The 8,357-nt window shown below is 35.2% G+C and overlaps 1 long non-coding RNA gene across 5 annotated transcripts; it reads left to right on the forward strand.

Moving 5' to 3' along the window:
- The first annotated feature begins 4,245 nt into the window (after positions 1 to 4,245).
- Positions 4,246 to 5,888, forward strand: LOC141590296 (uncharacterized). Of its 5 annotated transcripts, none has more exons than XR_012520487.1 (5): positions 4,246 to 4,555; positions 4,702 to 5,093; positions 5,479 to 5,563; positions 5,706 to 5,772; positions 5,840 to 5,888. It is a non-coding gene; the product is annotated as an uncharacterized LOC141590296 (long non-coding RNA). The 5 variants fall into 5 exon arrangements; XR_012520486.1 differs by having other exon boundaries at positions 5,516 to 5,559; positions 5,840 to 5,887; XR_012520485.1 differs by having other exon boundaries at positions 5,516 to 5,563; positions 5,840 to 5,882.
- Positions 5,889 to 8,357: the final 2,469 nt, after the last annotated feature.

The raw sequence follows: 8,357 nt of genomic DNA on the forward strand, positions 1-8,357 counted from the left end.
TATTCTTTGCTTTCCACCTTCTTATACTATTATTTATTATTTATTCCCCTCTACTCTCTCCTATTTTTCTTATTTTACTCTTTTACGGCTAATTATGCTATTTTTACTCCATTTTCATTCACTTTGCTTCATCAATTGTTTTGAAAATGAGGTTGAAGAGTCAAGGACGAGAACACCTAAGAGGAGGAGGGGGTGAATTAGGTGTCCAATTAAAATTTTTAAGCTTGAATTAAGCTTATTTGAAATCTAGGACAATAGACTAAGCTGATATGGACAATACTTTAAATGTTAAAGGTGTTTATACTTAGAACTATTTGAGTTAGAAGTATATACACACGAATTCAGCTCAGTATATGTCACAGTAAAGTCGACTGTTGCATAGACCAGAAAAGTATGAATGAAAGAGTATTTTTCTTCAACTTAGCAATGAAGATATAAAGTAAATACTTTTTAAGTTGAATACTCTTAACAATGAAAATCTTAAGTGAATCCCTTTTAAGTTGAAAACTTGAGATACTTAATCGTTTTAAGTTCACAAGATTGAATCAATCAAATAGATCCGAGACACGATATTGAACACCGTGACACGATGACAGTTGCGAGATAAACAAGATATAAATAAGGAGAACAAACGTAAAAGTAAATGAACAAACAATACGATGTTTTTTAAAAACTTGGTTCAGCTTCTACTCCGAGGCCTACGTCCAACCGTTATTTTATTACTTGTTTAGAAATTTACTCAAACAACTAAACCCCTTACAATGAAAATAACTCGCCAACCTACTCCGGTTGCACTTGCTTGAAGCTACTCCGCTTCAAGACTTTCACTTGCTCAAAGCTACTCCGCTTCAAGACTTAAGTTCTATCTCACAGGTTTACAGAGTCTTTGAATCTCAATCGTTCACTTAATGAACATGGAGATCACAATTAAGACCTAAACACGAGAATCATGGAACAAACTCAGATGCCACAGTGCAGCGAACTGATACATGGAGATTTACAGCCCTTTTGAAAAACGTTTGAAGACTTTTAAAATAGAACACAATTTTGCAAATAAGTTGAAGAACAAGAGCTGATGTTTTGCAAAGTGTTTTAACAATTAATGCTCATGAAAGTCTTAAGTAATAAATGATGCAAAGGCACCCTATTTATAGTGGATTTGATCATCTAAGTAGTACAACTTATGTTAATTAAATTCAATATTAAATAGATAGCCTTTGAGTGATGGTAAGTGTTAGGCTATAGGCTTGTAGTACAAGTCATTGATCAAAATCAGAAAACTCTTCCTAAAACACTCAACATGTGACATTTTACCAAAATGGCAAAAAATATTTCTAGCTTTAAAACTTTGACAAGTTCAACTTACCATTTTAGTAAAAGGTAAATGCACAAATCTAGAGGATTAATCAATGTGGATTTATGACTTAAAATTTCAGATTTAAAACTTCAACACATTTGACAAGTGACAACTTACCACAAATGGAAGAGTGCTTTAGTACTTGACTAAATCACCTTTCCATTTATGTAAAAGTAGATGCACAACTTTAGAGGAGTCACATGTGAGTTTTGCAAATTGATTTTTTCAGATTTGTTTTCAAACTGGGATAATTCAAATGTAAAATCTTTGAGAATATGAAATTTGTAAAGATTTTGACACTTAAACATTTCGAATAAAAGTCCCTCCATACGGTAGTATCAGAAACCATAGTGAGTGCACTCACTAGTAGAAAAAACACCTATTGCGTCAGTCGATTTACGTCGGTTCTACAAAAACTGACGCAAAAAGTACTTAGTTTTGGCGGGAATGCATTTTTTGCCTTTAGTTAAGCTATTTGCGTCGGTTCTTTATAACAACCGACTTATATTTTGCGTCGGTTATTAATAAAACTGACTATTTAATCAAATACATCAGTTTTATTCTTTGACCGACTTATTTGATATTAGGTTTTTGCATCAATTGAAGTGTAAACCGATGCAAATAAAATTTAATAAAAAAAAAAACAACAGTTGAACCCTCTTAATATACACCGTCTCAAAATTTTTCATCTCTCAATTACTCTTCCCTTGTTCTTCGATCGTTAATCACCAAACCCTAGCTTGATCGTCCCACCACGACCACCATCACCGCGCCCTACTGCTGCTGTCGCGCCACCACCACTATTGGAGCCGTCGCACGACCATACCCTACTGCTGAACACGAAACCGTTCCCTATTCACCAAACCTTAATGTTGCTCCCTCATTCTGCCGTCACACGACCACCACCGTGCTGCCCTCCTTATGCCGTCGCTCAAGCCGTCGCACCAGGCCACCACCACCAACACCGTGCTTCCTTATTTCAAGTATGATTATTGTTGTTTGTTATGTTTATTCTTGTTTGTTGTTTGAATGTAAATTTATTTGCATGTTTATGAATTCGTTGATAGTTGTTCCTCTTTATCGTATTTATGAATCGTTTTATCATTTTGAATCGCCTTGTAGTTTGAAGTCAAAGCATAGTGACGGGGTGTTCAGGGCATAGTAAAATCGATAATTGAATGGAGTGTGTGAATCGGGTTGTGAAGTTTACTGTTTCATTTTTTTTATACTATATTCCGTCTTACATTGTACGGTGTTGTTGCATCTAGTTCATTATTTGAATGGCTTTTTTGTTGTTTCAGAATACTAATTTATTATGTATACTAAGCACACTCCGTCATCGATAACCACCATTAACATTGTAAAAAAATACTCCAGTAAGCAAGGTTTCAGATTTATGTAAATCTCTGAATTTGTCTTTGAGTTATTATTGTTGGATTGTCAAATAGACGCTTATGCATATGTGCTTTAGAGCTAGTAGCTAACTGCATCTTGCTTCATACAACATAATCGAAGTATTGTTCAGTAAATAAATAACAACGGAGCTTTCAATCTAACTGAATACTCAAATTAGTTTGTGTGTTTATCAATTCATTGCATTATGGTGGTGTTCCTATTTGATTTGTTCTTACTCATATTTGTGTAAATGAAGGTGAAGTATTCCTATTTGATTTGCAGGTATCGTAGGCAAAATGTTATTTTCTTTGTGTTTGTACACAAGTCCAGCTAAGAGTATTCACATTTTTGTCTATATGATAAACTAATAGATGACCAAAAGAACCCTTTTTATTTTTGTTCTTTAATAATATGTTTTTGAAATTTTAGTTTTCTCATGTCTTAGATCTTACTTGTCACTATATCCGACTACCTGCAGTAAGAACGGGCTTGGAGGGTCCTGGGCTAACAGTTGCTCAAAAGACGTGGCACTGCATTGCTACAATGAGTGGTCAGTATGTTTGGATACGCCTACAATCCTTCTCTGCTTTTCGTTGATGGGGAGACTCAGAACAGGTATAACTTCTTTCCTACAACATTTAAATTTGTGTTTTCATAATGTTGAACCCAAATGATTGTGCTTCTTGAAATTATTGATTTCTGTAATCCTTTCTTTCCCTAGAGGACACTAGGACAAAGGGCATGGCTAATTGAGAGTTCGTATATGGAAGTCCTAATATGAATCGCTCCGTCAGTTTTGAATTCGTGAATCGCCTATTAGTATGGAATGGGTTTTCAGTAAGTCTGATTCACTTATCTTTTACATTTTGACATAAATTAAAGTTGAGATTCTGTCTGTATTTATATTTTATATTGGTGCTGGAAATAGGCCATTTATGATTATGAGATTCTTAAGAGAGAAATTTTATAGTTTTGTTCATCACTGATAGAGGATAACCTTGTTCAATTCACTGATTTAGTATATCAAATTCTAATGTTATCTAAGGTGCTGCTTAGGGCACATGGCAATGAGACATACAAGGACATGGCCTTCAATATCTAAGAAAAAAAGTCTTCAATATCTAAGAAAAAAGTCTATTTTTATCTGTATATTTTTGCGTGAATATATCAATGCTAACCGTCAATAATCTAATGAAGTGTATATATATATGTTTCAATTCGGTGATTTATTCTATACTTTATATGCTCTTTTGGTTTGCAGTTCACTATTATTATAGTCTAGTGTACCTACTTATGCAGTTATGCTTCTCTTTCTTCAAGTTCTGCCACTTGTTCTTGAATACGGATGGTTGTTAATAATGTCAAAGTATGTGCAGAGTCAAGGAAAAGGCGAATTTTTAGTGCAGAGTGTTCAGGGATTCTGGCAGACTGCCAGTTGTGTTACAAAGCTTTATTCTAATTTCCTTCATTAGTGATTGTGAAATTATTGTTGGCATGTTAACCCTCACACAGTCACCCTGTCACTTTTAGTATGATGCCGTTTCCTTTTTAAATGCGTTATTACCACAAGGTTGTGAATACACGATTCATTTAACTATAGCAATGTTGGGTTAGCTCATATTTTGTGTTCATTATTAGTTTAATGATTTAATAGCTTTTCTTGCCTTCTGAAACTTTTAGGCATGGATTGAAATCAGAGTTGCAGGACATTTGGGAGACAACTCCTGGGGTTCATAGACCGGCGCTACCCTAAGCTTCACCTACGAGGGTGGTACATCTGGTACCTCGTTAGATATTGGGCAGGTCAACAAGCTTGAATCATCTTATCTGTATATTCAAATGGAATAATGTTCTAGGTAAACTTTTATGTCTACTGTTGACTAGTTTTCACTTTGCTTCTAAGCCAGACTTCTTTACTTTTTGGGTGACCAGTTCTTTGCTCTGAACAGATTTGTTTTACCCGATGGGGACAGAAGGGGTGTCCTTGGTTGTTATCATTAATCTACTTTGTCGTTGCTCCACTCATATTTGTACCAGCTTATTAGCTCAGTTATGTCTCGAATGACTTTCATTAATAATTAGAGGTTTTCGTCTTTATCTTCTAAAAACTTGGTTCTTTCTTTTGTTCTGTCTAACCTTTTGGAGGATGCTGGTGTATTTTTTTGTTACTAAGATAATGAATGATCGCAACAATTACTTAGTGTGGTTGCTTGTCGAATTGTTAGATCTCGAAGAATGAAATCCATCATTATGGATCCTGGACTCTAACTTTCAGAAAAGACTGGGATGTTCTACGCCACTCAGAAGCTGGACTTGCTAACTGCTCATTAGATCTTCTCAGGTACTCTTTCGAGGATAACTCTTTGGTGGGGCTATCTCATTATTTATTCTACCTTCATTCTTAGTTGCATCGCTCAATTGGATTAGCTCGGTAAATTTCAACTTAGGATATAAACAAGACTTGATGAGATTGCCTTATTGCATTGTTTGGATAGGATAATAAGAGGGGGATAAAGCCATGGAGGGCCGGTATGAGTATGGGATGGGGAGGGAAAAAGGGTGTTTTCCCGTCAACTTTTACTATGTTAAAAACAACTTTGAATTGGCTTGTAAGAGGAAAAACGGTTCCCTCAAACTTAATATGTTATCCGGAAAACGGTATTAAGATCCCTCTTTTTCCCTCCAAATCACTAACTAAAAATGTGTAACTATTTCATCTTTTATAGCACTCATGACCTTGCTACTCACATAATCTGATCTTAGGATGTGAACAAGGGTGCTGGAATGTTCCTTTTGCTGAATCCTAAGTAGGTTTGTTATCTTTGTCAACTTGTTCCATTTCACATTTCCACCTAGTGGTCATTAGTCACTCTATTCACTTTTTAGGAAGGTCCTCTATCTCATTTATCAAAAAGGTGCATACTCAATGACTATTTTTGTGATTTATATGCAGGTTCTCCAACCTCAGCATTGAACCGCGAGTGCATACCAGAACCAACAGTGCATTAATCAATGAGGAGGTTCTCCAACCTCAGCATTGAACCACGAGTGCATACCAGAACCAACAGTGCATTAATCAATGAGGAGTTGGCTATCGGGTATATTGGATATTCCTAGATAGGGTCAAGGCAAGAGAGGGTTGCCAGCTGATCTATGTATTCTTCTACCACTCCGATCGAGAGTATGTCCGATTGAGACTTTGAGTTGTGTTAGATTTGTGGCATCGAATTTGGATTAATTTATAGTTTTATGTAAGTTTATTAGATGTTTAGAGAACATTTAGTATAGATTAGCTTAGTAACAAAGACGTTTGTTAGATTATTTAGACATTGGATTGTATTTGGAACATTGTTGGGTTGAATGAGATGTAATGTTGTTTACATGAGATGTATTAGTGGTTGGTTGGATTTATTGTTGCAGGATTTTAAGTTTTGGTATTCGGATTGTGAGTTCTATATAATTTCAGCAACAAATTTTTATATAAAAAACATTAATAAATTGCGCCGGTTTTGAAAGAAATGATGGAAATGAGAAATTCAACTGGCCCTAAAAAAATATCAATTGCATCGGTTATAACAAATGATGCAAAAACTAAAGAAAGTGCATCGGTTTTATATAAAGAACTGATGCAATTGCGTCGGTTGTACATACAATTGCGTCAGTTTTTTAAATACAACCGACGCAAATGGTTCTTTTTTGCGTAAGTTTTTAAAGCACAACTGACGCAAATGGTGAACTTTTTGCGTCAGTCCACAACTGACGCATAGCAAATACGACCCCTCGATATACGTCAGTCCAAAACCGACGCAAAAGGCCCTTTACAACTGACGCAATAGGGGTTTTTTCCATTAGTGACTGTTGCATGGTTTTGCAGCCACTTGACATAAATGAGAATATTACACTTACTCTTATATTTTTCGACTAATGCTAGGATCATATCATTGTCTTGACTTCTTGTTGACTTCATCTTGATCATGTTAAGCCGTCTTTGAGTGTCCATTTGATTACTTCAATCACTAAGCATTTGTAATCGTTTACAACATTTGACTAAGGCTAAGGGATTTCTTATCATAACTTTATCTTGATCATTCTTGAACCATCTTTGGAAATTCATTGAGTGCTTCAAATGCTAAACATTATAACTAAGAAGCAAATAATTAAATAACAATGAAACTTGGCATCATCAACCAAGTGTGTTCTAACAAATTCCTCCTTTGATGATGGCAAGTTTTAATAATGTGTGAAGTTCCCCCTTAACCTATGGTTAGCCGGTCTTTAAACATTCAACATAAAACATACAAAACATGATCAAGGCATGAAAGAGTCAATATACTTAGTCTAAGTAGAACATCTAATCAAGGTCGCAAGATATATTACGGTGAACGCAAGCCTAAGAGTTAAGGGGTCACACATAAGACATAATTAAACTACTTCCCACTCTTGACATCATCAAGGGAAGGCAAAATATAGTGACGAACACAGTTTGACATAATTTAACAACAAACAAGGCAAGGTTCAACAAATAAAATAAGTACGGGTTGCAAAAGAATTTGGAAAACATTAAGCCAAAATGGGTTATGGTAATGGATAACAGGCTAGAAATGGGGTTAATCAAGGCATCATCAATTTTCTTGAAGCTTCCCCCCTCAAAGTTTGCATAAGTTCCAAAAATTCTTCATTTCAAGTTCGAATTTTCTCACTAACCAATTAAGTAATGGCTACAAGAATCTTACCCAAGTTTCAAGAATTAGGAAAAGAGTTGGTGATTAATGATTACGGATTGGGTACCAGATGCAATATTCACCTTGACAGTGGCATAAATCTTCTTCTTCCCTTTTTTTTTGAACTTGAACCCCTTTTTCTTTTGTTTGGAAAACGCTTGGTGACAATGAGCTTATCATGTTAGTTTTCTTCCAAGTCATCATTAAGGATTTCAATGATTTTCTCATTTGTAGCATGTGGTGAGGGCAATGAGTCAAGACTATTATTAAACATACCATCGTCATTCAAATTACCAACATCTTCATAAATTTTATCTTCATTTTCATCCCAAATATTCTGGTCATCTTCCTCCATTAGAGTTGTGGCTTTCTTTCGTGTCACAGTGACACATGCTGTGGCATCAGCTTTGGGTGGAGAAATACCCTTGGATTTCTTAGAGGATATGGGTAATTCGACATATGAGCTTCCCAACATTTCATTTATGGCAGCGGATTTAATGGGAGAAGTCATTTGTTTCTTTGAATTTTCTCTTTTCTTTGGGTCATAAGAATCTTGATGATTTTGAAGTCTCGGTCGTATGAGGGTTTTGGAGGCATTTTTTTTCTGAAGTGTTGATTCAGACAGTTTTAGTGACATGCGGGAGATGGAGAGGTTTGATTTTTGAATGTGGGTTAAGTGGCTCAATGCAACAACAATTCAAATGCAAGCATAATTATTCATATTTTTTGAACCATATTTTTGCATGAAGTAAACTAATTAACAATTAGGGTAATCACATGTATGTCCTCATCTTTAGTCAATCATTAAGGAAAATAAAATAATATGAATCACATATCACCCGATAAACCAATTTCCAACCGAAGTTTTACGAATTGTTCTCTTT

Source organism: Silene latifolia, chromosome 1 (assembly GCF_048544455.1).
Source record: "Silene latifolia isolate original U9 population chromosome 1, ASM4854445v1, whole genome shotgun sequence".
NCBI lineage: Eukaryota > Viridiplantae > Streptophyta > Magnoliopsida > Caryophyllales > Caryophyllaceae > Silene > Silene latifolia.